Source organism: Podarcis cretensis, assembly GCF_951804945.1.
Source record: "Podarcis cretensis genome assembly, chromosome: 7".
Classification (NCBI taxonomy): Eukaryota; Metazoa; Chordata; class Lepidosauria; order Squamata; family Lacertidae; genus Podarcis; species Podarcis cretensis.
Window position 1 is genome coordinate 20,389,691 of NC_137176.1, and position 21,989 is coordinate 20,411,679.

Consider the following 21,989-nt stretch of genomic DNA (forward strand, 5'->3'; position numbering starts at 1 on the left):
GACTTGAGTGCTCAGTGGGGACCAAAGGTGGACAAACTACCCCAGAAGGAGTACAATGTGTCCCCCCACCAGAGGTACTACCACTCCCCTAACACTCCATACATCCCATGAGTGAGTTACACTGCTGAATTTCCTGCTAAGCCAGGGTTGATGACTTACACCAATGTGATGGGCTCATCTAGGAATCTGGAGATCCACCACATCCTAAATTGCTCAAACTGGTGGATCTAGGGTTTTTGTTTTTTTTTTTCGTATGCTGTGTGTGAATGTTCTGAAAGAACTATTTCTTTTCCCCCACCCCCCGCTGCTGTGTATTTCTATTGTACAGATATAGGAATAGAGTACTGGTTGTTGAAAATGGTGGTGAGATGCTGCAGTTTTAACCCTGTGTAAAAAAGAAAAGAAGAGAAAAAGAAATTCTGGGGGAAAGTCCAGCTGTAGATACTTTTTCCATGTCATCAAAATGAAGTGTGACACTATCAAAATAAACATTGAAAATGCACATAAGATTATAAATTCAGTCTATAGACTGCCTGACAGGATGAACTGTTCAAGTGTTAAACTGGAGGCCAACCTCTGTTTGCCTTTCTACGTGACTTTGCCCTTGAGCACACTGTTTAAAGAAAGGTGAATTGACTCAGAAGCTCTTTAGTTAAACTAAGCATGGAGCCTTAATCCTGTAGCCAATCGACTTCAAAAATATATCTGAATTCTGGGGCTGGTACTTTGAGCATATCAGTCATACTCCCTAAATCTTTTCTGGCCTGATAGGTTACAATATTTTCACAGCCAGGTCAAGCTTTTTCTCTCTTTTTTTTAATCCTTGGATCAGAAAAGGCCATACCAAAAAAAGGGTTTCTCCTAAATATAGCTTGTCTTCCTGATTGCTCGGAATAAATCTAGCTGCTGCATTTAGTCATGTGTAGCTGCAAGCTTACCTTCTTTATATATTTGGCCCAAGATAATTTCCTAGAGAAATGCTTTTCAGACTTTCAGCCTTCTGGATAACCTTTTGACACGGATTTAGCTGTAGCGGTAATGCTGTGCATCTGCCCTGTAGGCTACTATCATTGTAGAAGATCCTGGAGTACAGTCTAGTGCACAGACACGGTTCACAGAGGATGCTGAGAGAGATTATTGAGCATAGCCATCATCATGCATAAAAAGGCAAACCTTACCCATGCTACCTAAATGACTGGCACTCTCATGCTGAAACAAGGCTGGATCTGCTCCTGATTCTGTTTCACCAGGCTTCCCCCCACCCCAGATATCGATGTGTTGAGCACCTGAAGGAACCATACAGTTCTGTGAACATCCCAGTTACATGGAACGTGTACATTTGAGCCAGGGCCGTCTTAAGCATATGCGGTGCCGGGGTGCAAAGATCCGCCCTCCCCAGGTTGTCCAGTCCCAGGTGCACAGGAGGGCGGAGCCAGCCGCCCGCCTCAGCATCTTGCTGGCTCAGTCACCCCCAAACTTGCTGCGGCACTCCAACCAACATGCGGGGCTCTTCCCTGGACTCAACTCTTGGACCTTGGACTCTTGGCCTCGGACCCCTGAGAGCCCAGCACCCGGATGCCCCGCACCCCTAGTGCCTATGGGTAAGACGGCCCTTATTTGAGCAGTTGCTCTCACACAGTGGAATCTTTTCAGAGGTGTCCTCTCAGTCTGTGGATGTCAAGGAATGGGACTAGCCTGGTTTTATGACACTGAGGTTGAGGCCAGCCATGCAGCCCCACTCTTGCTACAACATGTGAGAGCTCTGCACAGGAGTATTGCACAAACATGGATCATATCTGGCCTAGAAAACAAATCGTCCTTTCACTGCAGCTACAGGCTGTAGAGGAAAATGAGGACTGTTGGACAAGCTGTCTTCCATGGAAGTTTTTTTGTTGCTGTCCTTTTTCATTGAGGAACCCTTGCTAATATTCCAAAGAGGTGTGCAAGTTTGAAAAAAAATGACAACAATGCCTTAGAGTTGTCGAATGATGGAACAGACCTGGAATATTGGTACCAAGTTGTGTGGGAAATGGGCCTATTGGAAAAAAATAATGAGTCATGAGGGTCATGTGAAGCTGAAATATGAGGGATTTGTTTTGACTTTAGAGTTTATTCACACTTACCTTTCCTCTGTGCTTTATAGCTCCATGCCCAAGCACACTTATTCTTTCCTCCAGAGACTTCCTTGTGGAGATTTGCTCTTTAAAGCTGAATCAGAGCAAACAACAATTCATGGAAAACCTGAATTGACTTTTGTGCCCATTGAGCTCTAAAGTGTGGACCTGTGCCTAGAAAGAATGGGGCAAAAGGTGTGGATAGACCCTTTGTGGATTGCACTAAATAGAAAAGGAACAGACAAACACCACCATCACTATTCAAGTAGATCTGGTTGATTTATTATGATCCCTTCACTCATTGCACCCGGTTGGCAGTACAGAAGGTTCCATTATTGACTATAGTCAACAATGCTTGCAACATTTTTATGAATGGTAGTATAATCTCTGAACCCTGTGAGGGGTGGGGAAGGGCTTTACCTGGCTAACACTTTCATTTTTCTTTTTTCAAAAAATGAGATTTTGATATGTTGCCTTAGCTTTGTCAATATCTATCTAACTGGCTGCAATGTATTATCTAAAAGAGCAGGCCAATGATCTATCAGGAGTAATTTCAGCCTCTCTGGGATTAAAGGCAAAAATGCAGTGAGATGTTCCATAAATTGAAAAGTGACACTCACACATTTTTCTCTTCTACTTCCCTGTCACTGTCTCGCTCCTCCCCTTCCTGAAGGCAGCCCTGTTTATGGAAGGATTTAATATTTGATGAATTATTGTATTTTAATCTTTTGTTGAAAGCTGCCCAGATTGGCTGGGGAAACCCAGCCAGATGGGCGGGGTATAAATAAATTATTATTATTATTATTATTATTATTATTATTATTATTATTATTATTAATTATATTATTATTATTATTATATTACTATTATTATGCATTATTATTCCTCCATGTTGATATACTGTAGGACAGACATAGGCAACCTCGGCCCTCCAGATGTGTTGGGATTACAACTCCCATGATCCCTAGCTAACAGGACTAGTGGTCAGGGATGATGGGAATTGTAATCCCAAAACATCTGGAGGGCTGAGGTTGCCTATGCTTGCTGTAGGATGCCTATCCTCTCTGGACCTGTAAAGTATTGCTAGGGGCAGGGGGTAGCACCACCAAGCCTGATCATCTTAACATAGATGTCAGGGAACTGCCATCGGAGCCAGAGGGAGAGGGAGGGCTCCAGAGGGATTCCGGAGAGCGTCCCAGGAGGGAGAGAAGCAGCCCATCTATTGGGGAGGGAAATCAGCATAGCACCAGTGGAGAAGGGGGTCAGATGGGGGAATCGGCGAGGTGGCTCCATGACTCCTCGCCGGAGACCAGCGGGGAGAGCACGGGTCCTCCGCTGTCCACACCCTCCCTGCGCAGAAGGCTTCCGCGCAGGGAGAGTAGGTGGAGACTAGGCGTTAAAGAGCTTCTTTGCTGGAAGAAGTTCAAGAAATGCCCACTGACGGATTCTGCCAGCAACTGAGACAGCCACGGGTGAGTGGCTGTCCGGACAGAATAGGGTTCACCCAGGTAACTCAGCCAGGTGTGGCGACGACTTACGCATGAGCAACCCCTAGAACCATTACAATAGAGAACCTAAAAGTTGCAAGCATTTGTTCCACCCATCCACAGAAATATGATAAAAACTCCAACAAATGTCTAAATGAGAAATAAAAAGGCATTGCAATATTAACAGATCAATAATATTCATATCAAATTTCTAAATACATTTGACCATTCCAGAAATTTCTTTCATTCATTCAGCCTTTATTGGCATAATTACAAAATTTAATTTAAAGTCATACCCATGTGTCACCCATTTAATATTCTCTGTCAGCGGCAGGCAATGTGTATATATAATTTTTATTAAATTTTCTGTTTTACAATTTAAAGTACTTATTTTGCATCATTAAAATATCAACGACTTCCCTTCTCTTTCCCTAGTTCATGTTACATATCATAAATCCCTGCATATTTTACAGAAACTATACCACTCAGCATTCCATTATTACATCCATCATAACTTATTTACACTGTTGAATTTATCTTATTGCTGCCAGTGTTTTCAGCTGTACAGTTATTTCCCATACATTCAATAAATGTTTTCCAATCTTCTCTAAATGTATGCTCTTCTTGTTCTCTTATTCTATGTTAAGTCTGCAAGCTGTGCATATTCTGTCAAATTAAGTTGCCATTCTTCTTTGTTTGGGACCTCACTCATTTTCCATTTTGGGGCTAACAAAACATGGGCCACAGTAGTGGCATACATAAATAACCTTTTTTGACACCTGGGACTTTCAGTCTGAATTATCCCCGACAGAAAGGACTCTGGGTTTTTTGGCAAAGTGATTTTAAACTTTTTTTTTTCATTATTCATTATTTCCCAATACTCTTTTACCCTTTTACAAGTCCACCACATATGAAAGAAGGTTCCGTCCAGCTCTTTGTATCTCCAACACTTATCTGATTCAGTCTTATACATCTTAGCAAGCCTAGTTGGAGTTAAACACCATCTGTAAATCATTTTCAAGTAGTTCTCCTTCAAAGAATAACATGCTGTGAACTTCAAATCACTTTTCCAGAGTTTTTCCCCAGAGGTTAAAATCTATATTGTGTCCTATATCTATTGCCGAGTGTGTCATTGAGGCTTTAACAAGCTCGTATTTTATTTCACACTAGTAACAGAAGGGGAAGCCAATTTGACGCCTTCCAGAAGTCTCCAGCTCCCATCAATCTCATCCTCCAGAGCCAGTAGCTTTGGATGATGGGACTTATAGGCCAACAACAACTGAAGGCACCATATTGCCTGATCTTCAGACAACTTGTCCTTGTACTCGCCTCTTAAGGACCTGCAACATATTTTGTGAACATGTGAGGGAGGAGTGAGATTGTGTCAGCCACCACCAAGATTGCTTACACCCTCAGACATGTTCACAAAGCCACTTCCGACGTAGAAGGAGGTGGGGTTGCGGGCTTCACCCTCCCACCATGCGCGCGGGGGCTGGCTCTCAGCCTCCGTGCGATTGAGGGAATCCCAATCGCATCATCCTCTCGCCAGCCAATCGGCTGGCCTGGGGGGCATGCCCTGCTCCATTTAACGCAGGGGCGGCCTGGGATCTCCCTCCTTGCCACCTCCAGCTGCTCCAGTTTCTTGGAGATCTTATCTCTGCATTGTCTGCTCTGGAGCATGTGCACCTGCTTGTTCTTTTGCTTTAATCTTCCCCTTTGCTTTTAGTTGCTGTGCCGGCTGCTGCCTGCCTTTTCCGGCTGCTGCTTTCCCCCTTAAGAGCTGCTGTTTGCCAGCAGGAGCTGTTTCTTTTCCTGTGAGTAGCGCTTTGTCCTGCAGCCCTCTGCTGCCAGTCTCTTTCCCCGGCTTTGGAACCCTCCCCTCATTTCAGGAGCCTTCGCCTTGACCCTGAGTGCTTTGGAATTCGCAAGTAGTGTTAAGGGAGCACATGCATGTTGGGTAGGCATATTTTGTCTAAGGGGGAATACGCTCAGCCAGGCTTTCTACACAATAGAGTGGCCGAGGCAGAGTTGGTGGAAGAAGATTGGAAAAAATTTAAGGTTTATTTACAGAAACACTGCAAAATTAAGGAATGTTAGAAGGATGTTGGAATGAAGTAATGTGGTTTTAGCAGAACTGATATAAAGGATTAGGTAAAAATTGATTTTTTAATTGGAGAAAGACGAGAATGTAAAATTACAGTATATTAAGATAAATTATTAGGATAAAAACAAAGCTGGAAAGGATTTGCTGAAATATCTAATTGAACTAGAATACAAAAAAGGGAGGTGTGAGGAGGTCAAGGAAATAAGCAAAGGAAAGAAAGTTATGTAAAAGTCTGAGCTGTTTCCCCCCCTCTTTTTTCTTTTTTCAAATTGTTCATATTTTTGTATTGTATTTTCTGTATTTTTTATTTTCCTTTTTTGTTTTTTCTAATTTTCTCTTTGTAATCTTTAAAATTTGAATAAATATTATTTTTTAAAAAATAGAGTGGCCGAGGCATGGCCGTTTCCACATGGTAGTCCCCCTCCACACTAACAGCAAATATGTGGTAGGAGGGAATGGCTAACTACCACAATCTATCTTCCCTCTCACAAATTCATTGAATGAATGGACATGAGTCTGAAGAGAGCTTATTGTAAAAAGAAAAAGAAGAAAAGGTTCCAGCAGCAGAAGCAAATATGTCTTTCAAAAACTTTGCTAAATTTATCAGTCCTCTTGTTCAAACAAAATAGAAATTTGATTAGTTGGGTGCAACCTTAATTTGTGTGGCGTGCTTTGCCTATTCCATTGAGTTAGCCTGTTTTAATTGAACTAATTCAAGCACATTTAGATGTGGTTAAACAAGCCGATCAAACAAATTAAGCAAAGTCACATTTTTCATGCCCATCCAGATTCAAAGTGAACTCTTGGAAACAAACAAGCTTGAGAGAGAAATTTCAAGTGCGGGGGGGGGGGGGACGGAAAATGGAATACAAGCTTCATGATCACACACATACAATCCCAAAATGGAAGAATCATCTTCCTCTCACTCCTATCAGTATACATTTCCCAATTGACAGGAAATAATGCCCTCTTCTTTATTGACTTGTGGTGTTTGAACGCGGTAATCAACTTTGGTTTGAATATTGCGAAGTAATACAACTTTACTACTTGAGTTAATATTTTGCTTGAATATGCCCGCAAGTGATAAGATCTGGTATTCCTCAAACCCGAGAAAAGTAGCAGTCCTTGACACACTAGCACTATGTGGCTGTAACTCTAGGCCAGGTATGGGAAACTTTTGGCCCTCTAAATGCTTCTGAACTACAGCTCCCATCATCCCCATCAAATAGCCATGCATGGTGGGGCTGCTGGAAGTTGTAGTTATCACAATACACAAAGTGCAACTGTAACATTTTATTGGTTATTTCTTAATGTAAAGGTCTAGCCCAGTATGTGCAACATATACAGTTCATATGTACGGTTTATAACCTATGAGACTAATTCCAATATTAATACATTTCTTCTTTTATTGTTTCTTCTTGTAATAATAATAATAATTTTATTTATACCCCACCTCTCTCCGGGCTCAGGGCGGCTAACACCAATAAAATTACAATAAAACATAATGGGGGAAACCAATTTATTAAAATAAGGGTTAAAATACAATTTAAAATGCAGCCTCATTTTAATAGTAGTCCATAAATCAAAACCATAAGGAGAGGGAAATATAACGGTCACACTGAGTCCAAACCAAAGGCCAGGCGAACAGCTCTGTCTTGCAGGCCCTGCGGAAAGTTGTCAAGTCCCACAGGGCCCTAGTCTCTTGTGACAGTGTTCCACCAAGTTGGGGCCAGCACTGAAAAGCCCCTGGGCCTAGTTGACTGCTGGCACGAGCTGACTGGTGCAGGTACAAACTGCTAACTTGGGCAGAACAAGGTTTCCCCTTGTTTCACCCCGAAGGGCTTCATCAGCTGATATTAGATGTATACAATGTAAATAAGAATCTGGTTCCACAGATGTTTTGCTCTAGGCCAGGCATAGCCAAACTTGGCCCTCCAGCTGTTTTGGGACTACAATTCCCATCATCCCTGACCACTGGTCTTGTTAGCTAGGGATGGTGGGGGTTGTAATCTGAAAACAGCTGGAGGGCCAAGTTTGGCCATGCCTGGCCCTAGAGCAAAACATCTGTGGAACCAGATGCCTGCTCTAGGCTATGCATAGTGGAAGATCAGGACCACATCTGCCCATCTTGTTGCAGGTCCATATGGCATTTTCACACTGGAAATCAAATTTGAATAAGAATCCCCAAAGGGCCAAGACTGAGAAATTTTGCTGCCTGAGACACAGCAGCAAGTGTTGTCATTCCCTCCCCCTCCCCCAAGTTAAGATGGCCACCAATTTTGCACCTGTGGTTGAAAATCCAGTAAGTGCCTTCCCACCAATCAGTAAATATACCATCACAATAAATAACAAATTGTTGCCCTTTCATGACAACCAAAATCCACTGTCTGAGGCAGATGGAGTTTGTTCGTTTATTCCGAAACTGGAACACACCCCAAGGAAGAGTGACTGAACTTTTCTATCTCCTTAAGACTTTTGATGTGTTTAAAAAAGGATCAATGGTTTCAATTTAGTTGGTACAGGACAGGGGACTCAATTAAAACAAACCAAATGCAGAGCAGCTGGAAGTAATTATCAAACTGGTCAATAGTCTCAAGAATGCAGTGTGTGGACTAAAAGGGAATTAAGAATCATTCTAGTTCAAGATGAATGGGCTGGCTGTAAGGAAATGCTACTCGTCATATGCTCAAAGGCAATTTCTTCTGCAGCGAGTCACTGGCATGGCACAGGGATGGTCCTTGATATTTAGTCCTGGAAATGCTCGTCTGATATCTTCAGAGTACACTGAGGACTTTTCAGATGAGTAATTGATATCTAAAATAGTTATGGATATGAGGCACCCCCCCAAAAAAAAAACCCACACCAAATGCCACCGAACCTGGAAATTTTGTCTTGTGTCAAACTTGTCACCAACTTAGAGTCATGTGAAACAAAAGCTGAGCCATTTTTTTTTCTTAAATGGAGGAGGGAAACGAAACCCTTATATTCATTTTTTTCATTTCCTCATCTTTTACAATTGCAGAGGTGATACCACACCTGGGAGCCTCCATTTACTATTCCTAGATGTGAACCACATGTGAACCAAGTATTTATTTGATCTAAATCATTCATTTTAAAGTTAAGTTTTATTATGAGTTTTTGTAATGCATCAGATTATTATAAGATGTGTGTTCTTTGTTGTTTATATGGAATTGTCCTTAAATGTTTTTATTACTGATGTGTGTGAGGGCTTTTCTTTTTCTTTTCGTGAAATCACTTGGTGATGTTTTATGGGAAGCAATTCATAAATTGAATTAATTAGTTAAAAGAGGTGTCAGGATTGTAGGCTAGCAAACTTGGGGTGTGGGGGACAGGTCCTCTACTTCCCTTTAAGAAGAATGTTCTTTTCCGCAATTGATCAGTTTTGTAAAGAATAATGATGGATTTTCCTCATGGGGAGATTAATGGAGATTGGCTTCATCTTTCCATTTTGTTTTACCCAGCTCACTTTAAAGGAAGGCTGTTCATGTCAGTGTTCAATCAAACAACATAAGTTTGTTTTCATGGCTTGACAATATCCCCCTCAACACACACATACACAAACATGCTTTTGAGCACAGTTTACTCACTAATTACTTTTGGCATCAGATCTATCACTGTGCCACTTAGGATGTTCCTACAGATCTTGTTGTTTTATCAAAAGAACGGTACCCGTAGCCAATTTGTTATTAAATTGCCTTATCTTCAGAATTACATATATAATTATGCAAGACACAACTCAATAAATTTCATTATTAAGTATGCTTCTCCTCCCCTAAGACTTGTTGTGGCAATAAGTGTTTTCATCGCCAAGTGGCAAAATGCCCAGGCTAATTTGTATTTGAAGGCCAAGACTGGGATGTTTTCTGTTCCCCCCGCCCTTTCATCATGCAGTCACCATCACAGATGCACAGAATGCTATTTGCAGACCCACACCTAGTGCCTTCATCCCACCCCCACAAGCAAAGACATTAAGCAATGCAAGATGGAGCAAACGTGACACAACTTATTTCTGGGGTTTGAAAATTGGCCCACAACATTCTTGATTACAGATGTTGGTGGGCTTTGGCTGAGGCACTGGGTATGTACTGATGATCAGTCTCCTGGCAGAAGGCTGAAGTTAGGACAGGGTCATGCCTGGGATATGGACCACCTCAAGATGCAGGTCAACTAAGGTGGTCCAGCTCAGACTGCTGCTGGAAGCTCTAGGACCCATTTGCACCACACTTGGTTTCTGGAGAAAGGTTTCCACTTTGACCCTTCTATTGGGAGATCACACCTGCTTGAGGTTGGAGTGATGCACCAATTCACCCTGAACCTGGGTTTGGACTAAGGATTCCATCCAATGCCTTATCCGTCTCTTGCCGGCTCTCCAGCAAACCAACCTATAGCTGCTAAGCAGTGGCTTGTGGTGATTCCCCCCCCCCCTTTTTGTAGACGAATACAGCCAGCTTGTGAGTGTTACAGGGAAGGGGCAACCTTGCGTGCATGACATCCCGACGCCACACACGTGAGCATTGGGAAGGAAGTGTCTGTCATTTAAATTCTACTCAATATTGATCCAGAGTAGATTCCAATGTATAGTTAGCAGAGTAGAAACTTAAGCAAGTTGCAGGATTCCCCCCCAAAAATAGACCAGAGGCAGTTGTATTTCATCCAGCAGAGCTTTACTGCTACTGAAGACAAATGAGCATAATGGTCACAGTCCATAAGAAATCTAGTTGCAGCAGACTTAACTTAAATTTACAATAAGTCTAAACCTTAACTCTATACAGTGGTGCCTCGGTTTACGAACAGCCCTGTTAACGAAATATTCGGTTTATGAACTCTGCAAAACCGGAAGTAGTGTTCTGGTTTGCAAACTTTACCTTGGTATATGAACGGAAGCCGAACGGTGGAAGGGTGCTGTGGCGGGAGGCCTCATTAGGGAAAGCGCACCTCGTGTTAAGTGTGCCGTGGTTTAAGAACAGACTTCAGGAATGGATTGAGTTCGTAAACCAAGGTACCACTGTATACAGAACACGACACCAAAAGGAAAAAGGATAGAAAGAGAAAGTGAAACCCAGTCTCCTTCTGGCCTTACTTTTATAGTCAGCATGACTGTGGCGATCACATAGGGTCCCCAGACGTTTGACGGTCTATTGATCCCTGTGCAACCACTGTGATTGCTTCCCCGCTGCCACCAACCCGTTTCTCTCGGGTACACACGGAGTCCAGATAGCTGTTAACATTAAACCAAATAAAAAAGTTTATTTTATAAGGCTTAACAAGTTTATGGTTTCAGATAATTTTTCTTGTCAGTTTCTTAATCTTAGGTTCTTACCGGCCTACACCTTCCTAATAACTTCTAACTAATTATCCCAACTGTCTGACTCCTCCTAACAGATTCTCTCACTCACTCACATCAAACTATCCCAACCCACAGACGTATCCTCACTCTCCCTTCTCTAACACCCAACTGACTCTTAACAACACTAACTCTAACTCTAACCCCTCCCCTTGGGTTCCCACTGGCCAATCACTTCACACTCATTTAACCCTTTCATTATGACCCAGCATGATGTCACCTAGGAGGGCAAATGCCACAATGACCTTGACAGAATAGAGAACAGAACCAGTTTAAACCTGTTGTACTCAGCTTCTCTGAAGGAATAACCCAAACATCATGAACCTTCTGCTTGCTTCTTTCACACAGATAAGCTTCCAGAACCCTCTTGAATTAATTAGAATAGGAAAGCTCTCCTGACATCAGATCATTACTTTCTTCACTAAGAAATGCAATCTGACAGTGCCAGGCCTCTGACAGGATGCTGGAGCCCTGCTGCCTCCTTCCCAAAGCTGCACAGACTTTGGGCAGGTGCTGGGAGGGCTCTTGGACCTCTTAGGAGACTAGCCTAGTCCCCCATGTCAACTGACCACACGCCACTGCCTGTAACCAATCCTCCTTTCTCCCCATGCACATCAAGTAGCCAGCTCTCGTTTCCCCCAGGAGACAAATGTACACCGTCAGGCCTGTTAAAGTCTCTTTTGTCAAACAGTCTGCCTGAGTGCAGAATGACCGGGCCACCTAAGCACTCCATCACTCGCCACAACACTTTGTTCTCTTTCCAGACAGTGTGATTGATGTGGGCTGGTTCTTTCAACGCCCCGTCACTGTTGCCACAGCAGGAGTTCTGACCATATTATTTTGAGGTTGGGTTGCACTGTACAGAGTTTCTCAAGGTTGGAAATCACCACCAGGATAAGATCAATGTCATTCCGGGTGAGCAATTTTTTAAAATTTATTTTTTGCCCCCCTTTCATGGATCACTGCCTTGTCGTGGCAAAGGGGCTTGAATAACTCAGAGAAGCTATGAGCTACGCTGTGCAGGGCCACCCAAGATGGACAGGTCATAGTGGAGAGTTTTGACCAAACGTGATCCACCTGGAGCAGGAACCGGCAAGCCACTCCAGTATACCTGCCAAGAAAACTCCATGGACAAAGACAACAGGCATATAAAAGTTATGACACTGGAAGATGAGCCCCTCAGGTCGGAAGGCGTCCAGCATGCTACTGGGGAAGAGCGGAGGACAAGTAGATTCAGAGCTGATGAAGCGGCTGGGCCAAAGCCGAAAGGACGCTCAGTTGCGGATATGCCTGGAAGCGAAAGGAAAGTCCAATGCTGTAAAGAAAAATATTGCATAGGAACCTGGAATGTAAGAACCATGAACCTGGGTAAGTTGGATGTGGTCAAAAATGAGATGGCAAGAATAAATATTGACATTCTGGGCATCAGTGAACTAAAATGGATGGGAATGGGCGAATTCAGTTCGGATGACCATCATATCTACTACTGTGGGCAAGAATCCCGTAAAAGAAATGGAGTGGCCCTCATAGTCAACAAAAGAGTGGCAAAATAATAATATAATAATTTTTTTTATTTATATCCCGCCCTCCCCAGCCGAAGCCGGGCTCAGGGCGGCTAACAATAATCAAATAATCAAACAATCAAATAATCACACATTCTAAAAATATTTCATTATAAAAATTAATTAAAATCAAATTAATGGCAACCGATTAAGCAAAATTCTGTGCAGGTTGCCAGAGGAGGGAGTCAGGCTGCGTCCTGACCAAAGGCCTGGTGGAACAACTCTGTCTTGCAGGCCCTGCGGAAAGATGTCAGGTCCCGCAGGGCCCTAGTCTCTTGTGACAGAGCATTCCACCAGATTGGAGCCGCAGCCGATAAGGCCCTGCCTCTAGTTGAGGCCAGCCTAACCTCTCTGAGGCCTGGGACCTTGAGGATGTTATTGTTTGCAGACCGTAGGTTTCTCTGTGGGGCATACCAGGAGAGGTGGTCCCGTAGGTACGAGGGTCCTAAGCCGTATAGGGCTTTAAAGGTTAAAACCAGCACCTTAAACCTGATCCTGTACTCCACCGGGAGCCAGTGCAGCTGGTATAGTACCGGATGAATGTGATCTCGCAGCGAAGACCCCATAAGGAGTCTCACCGCAGCATTCGGCACCCGCTGGAGTTTCTGGGTCAGTCTCAAGGGCAGCCCCACGTAGAGCGAGTTACAATAATCCAGTCTGGAGGTGACCGTCGCATGGATCACAGTGGCTAGGTCAGGGCTGTACTGGGATGCAATCTCAAAAATGATAGAATGATCTCGATACGAATCCAAGGCAGACCTTTTAACATCACAGTAATCCAAGTTTATGCACCAACCACTGGTGCTGAAGAAACTGAAATTGACCAATTCTATGAAGACTTACAACACCTTATAGAAATGACACCAAAGAAGGATGTTCTTCTCATTATAGGGGATTGGAATGCTAAAGTAGGGAGTAGGGAGTCAAGAGATAAAAGGAACAACTGGCAAGTTTGGCCTTGGAGTTCAAAACGAAGCAGGGCAAAGGCTAATAGAGTTCTGCCAAGAGAACAAGCTGGTCATCACAAACACTCTTTTCCAACAACACAAGAGACAACTCTACACATGGATATCACCAGATGGGCAGCATCGAAACCAGATTGATTATATTCTCTGCAGCCAAAAATGGAGAAGCTCTATACAGTCAGCAAAAACAAGACCTGGAGCTGACTGTGGCTCAGATCATCAGCTTCTTATAGCAAAATTCAAGCTTAAACTGAAGAAAGTAGGAAAAACCATTGGGCCGGTAAGATACAATCTAAGTCAAATCCCTTATGAATACACAGTGGAAGTGAGGAACAGGTTTAAGGATTTAGATTTGGTGGACAGAGTGCCTGAAGAACTATGGATGGAGGCTCGTAACATACAGGAGGCAGCAACTAAAACCACCCCAATGAAAAGGAAATGCAAGAAAGCAAAATGGCTGTCCAACAAGGCCTTACAAATAGCGGGGGAGGGAAGGCAAGCAAAATGCGAGGGAGATAGTGAAAGATACAGGAAATTGAATGCAGATTTCCAAAAAATAGCAAGGAGAGACAAGAAGGCCTTCTTAAATGAGCAATGCAAAGAAATAGAGGAAAACAATAGAATGGGAAAAACCAGAGATCTGTTCAAGAAAATTGGATATGAAAGGAACATTTCATACAAAGATTACCATAATAAAAGACAAAAGTGGAAAGGACCTAACAGAAGCAGAAGACATCAAGAAGAGGTGGCAAGAATGCACAGAGGAACTATACCAGAAAGAAACGGATGTCTCGTATACCCCAGGTAGTGTAGTTGCTGACCTTGAGCCAGACATCCTGGAGAGTGGTCAAATGGGCCTTAGAAAGCACTGCAAATAACAAGGCCAGTGGAAGTGATGATATTCCAGCTGAACTATTTAAAATTTTAAAAGATGATGCTGTTAAGGTGCTACACTCAATATGCCAGCAAATTTGGAAAACTCAGCAGTGGCCAGAGGATTGGAGAAGATCAGTCTACATCCCAATCCCAAAGAAGGGCAGTGCCAAAGAATGCTCCAACTACCGCACAATTGCACTCATTTCAAACGCTAGCAAGGTTATGCTTAAAATTCTACAAGGAAGGCTCAAGCAGTATGTGGACCGAGAACTCCCAGAAGTGCATGCTGGATTTCGAAGGGGCAGAGGAACCAGAGACCAAATTGCAAACATGCGCTGGATTATGGAGAAAGCTAGAAAGTTCAAGAAAGTCATCTACTTCTGCTTCATTGACTATGCAAAAGCCTTTGACTGTGTCGACCACAGCAAACTATGGCAAGTTTTTAAAGAAATGGGAGTGCCTGATCACCTCATCTGTCTCCTGAGAAATCTCTATGTGGGACAAGAAGCTACAGTTAGAACTGGATATGGAACAACTGATTGGTTCAAAATTGGGAAAGGAGTACGGCAAGGCTGTATATTGTCTCCCTGCTTATTTAACTTATATGCAGAATTCATCATGCGAAAGGATGGGCTGGATGAATCCAAAGCCGGAATTAAGATCGCTGGAAGAAATATCAACAACCTCAGATATGCAGATGACACAACCTTGATGGCAGAAAGTAAGGAAGAATTAAAGAACCTTTCAATGAGGGTGAAAGAGGAGAGCGCAAAATATGGTCTGAAGCTCAACATCAAAAAAACGAAGATCATGGCCACTGGGCCCATCACCTCCTGGCAAATAGAAGGGGAAGAAATGGAGGCAGTAAGAGATTTTACTTTCTTGGGCTCCATGATCACTGCAGATGGTGACAGCAGTCACGAAATTAAAAGACACCTGCTTCTTGGGAGAAAGGCGATGGCAAACCTAGACAGCATCTTAAAAAGCAGAGACATCACCTTGCCAACAAAGGTCCGTATAGTGAAAGCCATGGTTTTCACAGTAGTGATGTATGGAAGTGAGAGCAGGACCATCAAGAAGGCTGATCGCCGAAGAATTGATGCTTTTGAATTATGGTGCTGGAGGAGACTCTTGAGAGTCCCATGGACTGCAAGAAGATCAAACGTATCCATTCTTAAGGAAATCAGCCCTGAGTGCTCACTGGAAGGACAGATCGTGAAGCTGAGGCTCCAATACTTTGGCCACCTCATGAGAAGAGAACACTCCCTGGAAAAGACCCTTATGTTGGGAAAGATGGGCACAAGAAGAAGGGGACGACAGAGGATGAGATGGTTAGACAGTGTTCTGGAAGCTACAAACATGAGTCTGACCAAACTGTGGGAGGCAGTGGAAGACAGGAGTGCCTGGCGTGCTCTGGTCCATGGGGTCACGAAGAGTCGGACACGACTAAACAACAACAACAATTTTTTTCCCAGCTTTCAGACTTAACACACCAGGGGAACCATGTCTTGCCATGCTGTGCTCCAGTTTTGAGATATGGGCAGCCCACTGCAAGCTGTGCTTGCCCATCCATGTGATCACACAAACATGCTTTGAGCACATTTTACTCAATAATTACTTTTGGCATCAGATCTATCACTGCACCACTTAGGATGTACCTACGGATCTTGTTTTACAAAATAAACGACACCCGTAGCCAATTTGTTATTGAATTGCCATATCTTCAAAATTACACATATAATTATGCAAGACACAACTCAATAAATTCCATTATTAAGTATGTTTTTCCTCCCCAGAGACTAGTTGTGGCAATCAGCATTTCCATAGCCTAGTGGCAAAATGCCCAGGCAAATTTGTATCTGAATGCCAAGAATGGGATGTTTTCGATTCTGCTCCCCCTTTCATCATGCAGTTTCCATCACAGCTCCTCATAGTGCTTTCTGTGAACCAGTGTGGTTCCCTGCACATGTTTTTGGACTACAACTCCCATAATCTCTGACCATATTTACCTTGCTGGCTGGGGCTTACAGGAGCTCAATATGAGGCTGAGATATATATACATCCATTATTATCACCAGATCTTACAGCCCAGTATTTCTTATATTTGTGCTTATCAAAACTAGCCTAATATATGTTTAGATACTGTAAACAATTCCTTTTTTTTAAAAAAAAGATGTTTTAAATAGAAAAAACCCTCACAAAAATATCTATTTTTGAGAGGTTCCGAATAGCAGTAGGTTCCAAACCCTCCATTTACATAAGCACCCAGGTTTGTAATCAGTATCAGGCTATAGAATTTTCCTCCTCTTCTATCAGTTTCATTAATGTTGTGTGTGCATCAAAGACACATCTCTGAAGTAAAGCTGTAACCATTTTTTGCTATGTGAAATCCAAGGATCACAACACTTTAGCCTGACAGCTTGAAGAGTATATATGTTTGAGGCCGTATCATAGATCATCTTCCATTAGTTTGGAATGAGTGGGCAGGCCAATATACAAGACAGAAGGAAAGATTAATTAAAGCCATACTTTGTAATTAAACTACCCACAGACTATTCCAGAAAGCAGACACAACTGAATTAAATCATATTATTAATTCAATTTTAGAGACAAAGTGATGGAAAGTTGCTTACGGAATGCCAGTGAGGCTTGTCTTTTTGATTACTTTTGAACTGAGATGTTTTTAAATGCTTTTCAAGATGTATAGGATAGGGTGGGTACAATCCAGCCCATTTTCCCCTTACTGTATTGTTTTTCTGTGGTTTTATGCTCTTGTTACAGTCCCTTCCATGGTGTTCCACAGAGCCCATCACGTTCTCTGTTTTACTCCCAACTTTCTGAACTGTCATAATGAATTTTTCTCTCACTGGATCTTCACTTTTTCCAGGTTGTATGAGAAGGGGATATCAATCTAATTGCAATGCAGAATTACCAAAAAGGTCAACCTGTTCCATTATCCTTTTGGCATGTAATTTATAAACCTCATTTTTTATGAAACAGACAATAAAATGAATGAAAATAACTTTACTACTTCTGCAAGGTATTAGTGCAATCCACTCAACCCTGGGATAGCTTTATCCAGGTCTTTCACACTGATAAATTCCACAGCAGACATGAAGGCAGACGTTGACCTGGGGAGAGGAACCTCACGCCTGAGGAGCCAAATTCAGCCTTCTAGTCTGACCCCTGGCTCACTCCTCCTCCTCCTTCATAAAAATGTATACCGCCCTATACCCATAGATCAGTTGAGGGATCTGGGTATGTTTAGCCCAGGTAAGGGGACATCAAGATAGTCATCTTCACCTACCTAAAGGGCTATCACATGGAAGATGAAGCAAGCTTGATTTCTCCTGCTCTGGAGGGTAAGACCCAAACCAATGGATCCAAGTTACAAGAAAGGAGATTCGGACTAAACATCATGAAGAACTTTCTGACAGTAAGAGCAGTTAGACAGTGGAATAGACTCTCCTGGAAGGTGGTGGACTCTCCTTTCTTGGAGGTTTCTGAGTAGCGGTTGGACGGCCGCCTGTCATGGATGCTTGAGTTGAAATTCCTGCATTGCAAGGGCTTGGACTAGATTACCCTAGGCCTTCCCTTCCAGTTCTGTAATTCTGTGATTCAAATGTAGTTGGCATGGAGATAGCCTGAGGTGAGCATAAACACCACATTCTGATGGCATGAATGATGTCACAAACTGGACAAACTGCTAGACTTGGCAAAGTGAGAGTCAACAGTAGGACTGAGTCTGGACACTGTGAAGGCTGGTCTCCAAGACAGGTAATGATAAGTATTGGTTTATAGGAGCTGTGGAAAGTTTATACTTTCTTGTAAAGGTCTTTTCTGACTAGATGTTGACAGTTTTCTAATGGACCATATGACTTCCTCTGAATTTTGGACAGCACATGTATTAGATTGAGGCCTATCATATTGTGACTTTTCCACTATGGTATTGTGAAAGCAGCCATATAATTCAATACTTTTTTCTTGTGTGGTTCACACCCACCATCTCAGTACATAATATTCAGTATAGAAATGTTGCCAACACTGGGGTAATGTTGGTTTTGGTATGTTATTTTATTGGGGGGAAAGTTAAAGAAACAGGTGGAGTTGAACACATGAGGATGGAACCTTTCTACAGGTGAGGATAAATAGATTTATTATGTTTTGAGTAGTCATGCTGTTACCTACTTACAGAGGATTACTGGTCAATATAGTTGGCATGGAGACTGCAAACATGACAGTCTGATGTCATGCATGATGTCACAAACAGGATAAGCTTCAAGTCTTTACAAAGTGAGAGACAGTTAACAGTAAGGCCAGGGCTTATTTTAAGCCAGAACTCACCAGAACTCAGTTCTGGCACCTCTCAAGTGGGTGCCATTGCCATTATAAGAGAACAAGGGAGAGGTTCATGGTGAGTCCCAGCACCTCGTTCTTTAGAAAAATAAGTAAGGCTGTGCCTGGATTCAGGCTAATTCAGATTGAGTTGCCAACTCTGTATGTTGAATCTTCTGTATGTGTGCCAATCAGAGCTGATTCACAGAATCATTGCCTGAATCTTGTTTTGACATTTTCCTAGAGGACCCAAATGGCTCATATGCCTTTGTACAGAATCATACTGGAGATCATTCTAAGCTGCGTAACTTTATCTCCAGAAATATCCATGTTGCCTGTAAATGGTGTGTCAAAAAGAGACCTGATATGCCAAGGGCAACATTGCAATTTGAATCGGCTTACCTCAATTTACATGGATAAATGAGAAATTCTCACCAGTTATGCATACCCGTGCAAGATGCTTGGATAATGCAATATGCCATTATCTCTTGCATAATCTGGTCATCCCAGGTGCATCTTGATTTAACCTTCTTGGAGCCATAGAATCATAGAATCATAGAGTTGGAAGAGACCACAAGGGCCATTGAGTCCAACCCCCTGCCAAGCAGGAAACACCATCAGAGCACTCCTGACATATGGTTGTCAAGCCTCTGCTTAAAGACCTCCAAAGAAGGAGACTCCACCACACTCCTTGGCAGCAAATTCCACTGTCAAACAGCTCTTACTGTCAGGAAGTTCTTCCTAATGTTTAGGTGGAATCTTCTTTCTTGTAGTTTGGATCCATTGCTCCGTGTCCGCTTCTCTGGAGCAAACATGGACTAGCAGAAAACAACCTTTCTCCCTCCTCTGTGTGACATCCTTTTATATATTTGAACATGGCTATCATATCACCCCTTAACCTCCTCTTCTCCAGGCTAAACATGCCCAGCTCCCTTAGCCGTTCCTCATAAGGCATCGTTTCCAGGCCTTTGACCATTTTGGTTGCCCTCCTCTGGACACGTTCCAGTTTGTCAGTGTCCTTCTTGAACTGTGGTGCCCAGAACTGGACACAGTACTCCAGGTGAGGTCTGACCAGAGCAGAATACAGTGGCACTATTACTTCCCTTGATCTAGATGCTATACTCCTATTGATGCAGCCCAGAATTGCATTGGCTTTTTTAGCTGCCGCGTCACACTGTTGGCTCATGTCAAGTTTGTGGTCAACCAAGACTCCTAGATCATGTTTTGCATGTACTGCTCTCAAGCCAGGTGTCACCCATCTTGTATTTGTGCCTCTCATTTCTTTGCCCAAGTGCAATACTTTACATTTCTCCCTGTTAAAATTCATCTTGTTTGTTTTGGCCCAGTTCTCTAATCTGTCAAGGTTGTTTTGAAGTGTGATCCTGTCCTCTGGGGTGTTAGCCACCCCTCCCAGTTTGGTGTCATCTGCAAATTTGATCAGGATGCCCTTGAGTCTATCATCCAAGTCGTTGATAAAGATGTTGAATAAGACCGGGCCCAAGACAGAACCCTGTGGCACCCCACTAGTCACTCTTCTCCAGGATGAAGAGGAACCATTGATGAGCACCCTTTGGGTTCGGTCAGTCAGCCAGTTACAAATCCACTGAGTGGTAGCATAGTCAAGACCACATTTTACCAGCTTCTTTACAAGAATATCATGGGGCACCTTGTCAAATGCCTTGCTGAAATCAAGGTAGGCTACATCCACTGCGTTCCCTTCATCTACCAGGCTTGTAATTCTGTCAAAAAACGAGATCAGCTTAGTCTGACATGACTTATTTTTCAGAAATCCATGCTGATTATTGGTGATCACAGCATTCCTTTCTAGGTGCTCACAGGCTGTTTGCTTAATGATCTGCTCCAGAATCTTCCCTGGTATTGATGTCAGACTGACTGGGCGGTAATTATTTGGGTCCTCTCTTTTCCCCTTTTTGAAAATAGGGACAACATTTGCCCTCCTCCAGTCTGCCGGGACTTCGCCTTTTCTCCAGGAATTCTCAAAGATGACTGCCAGTGGTTCTGAGATCACATCTGCCAGTTCTTTTAATACTCTTGGATGCAGTTCATCTGGCCCTGGAGACTTGAATACATCTAAACTAGCCAAGTATTCTTGTACTATCTCCTTAGTTATTCTGGGCTGTGTTTCCTCTGCTGAATCATTTGCTCCAAATTCTTCAGGCCTGACAGAAAAGCTGAGACACAGCCGCCACTAGAAGTCACATCAGCATGTTTTGTGTGTTCAGACCCAGGGACCTCCCCCCTAAATAAACACACATTTGACTCAAATTTTAGTTTTGGGTTTTTGGCAGAATTTAGGCCACAACTTTATTGATTACAGAAAGTGAGGGGCTGCATAGGCTCTGGTTCAACTAGCTCCCTGCACCCTTGCAGGTAGCGCTGACCCAGAGCTCTATCATAGGTCATCCAAGGGTGAACACTTGAGGTAGGTGGAAAGCCCAGGAACAGACTATGTCCACTCCCCAGATGCTCCCCTGGACTCAGGCATGGGCACAACCCCCTCTTGGGTGTTGACCAAACCAAGTTGAGTCCCTGGATTCCTTTAACGGAATACCCTTCACATAGGGATGGTGAGACAGTTCTCCCATTTCTATCACCTGAACCAGTGCCTATCTGCAACCTTACGAGTTGTGATGATTTGCTATGCGGCAGGTGAAACCCAAATCGCAACAGCCAATCAGCCAAGTGGGGAAAATTCCTGTTGTGCCCCTGTCCCAACAACAGATGACACATGACGGCATAGCAAGGTCAAGCGCAAAATGCCCTAAATATAGGGAGAGGTGGGCAGGTGTTCCGATGCACAAGCCGAAAGAGGAAGCTCTGGGCCACGTGCATAGGTATATATAGGTCACTTGGTCCGTTTAGACAGCTCTCCGTTGGCCAGTTTAAACCCAGCAATGAGGGACATACCAATCGGGTGTTGTGACTGTCCAGTATACCCACCCACAACCAGGAGGTCAGTCTCCAGGTCTCACCACAACACATGCCCTCTTTTAGGAAAGGCATGCTTTAGCATAATTACTAGCAGGGGTGAGGTGCCTTGGGCTTGGAAGCTCAATGTGCCCCTCCAGGGCTCCCTATCTGGCTCTTGCCATTTTTCCCAGGCCGCAACCCCTCTTCCCAGACCACACTCTTCCCAAGCCCTGGCATGCACTCTCCTGGA

General features: G+C 43.3%; 2 long non-coding RNA genes across 6 annotated transcripts in view; one reads left to right on the forward strand and one right to left on the reverse strand.

Annotated features, from left to right (window-relative positions):
* Positions 1-294: 294 nt before the first annotated feature.
* LOC307221045 lies at positions 295-2,225 on the reverse strand. The gene is made up of 3 exons (XR_013841298.1): positions 2,124-2,225; positions 939-1,124; positions 295-385 (listed from the first exon to the last, which is right to left on the reverse strand). It is a non-coding gene; the product is annotated as an uncharacterized lncRNA (long non-coding RNA).
* A 15,968-nt stretch (positions 2,226-18,193) lies between these two features.
* Positions 18,194-21,989, forward strand: part of LOC307220955 — a 215,430-nt gene continuing 211,634 nt past the window's right edge. For 4 of the 5 annotated variants that reach the window (XR_013841208.1, XR_013841209.1, XR_013841210.1 and 1 more), the window contains exon 1: positions 18,194-18,250. This is a non-coding gene — a long non-coding RNA (uncharacterized lncRNA). Of the gene's footprint in view, positions 18,251-18,806; positions 18,888-21,989 lie in introns of all 5 variants that reach the window. The other variant, XR_013841212.1, reaches the window with a different exon arrangement.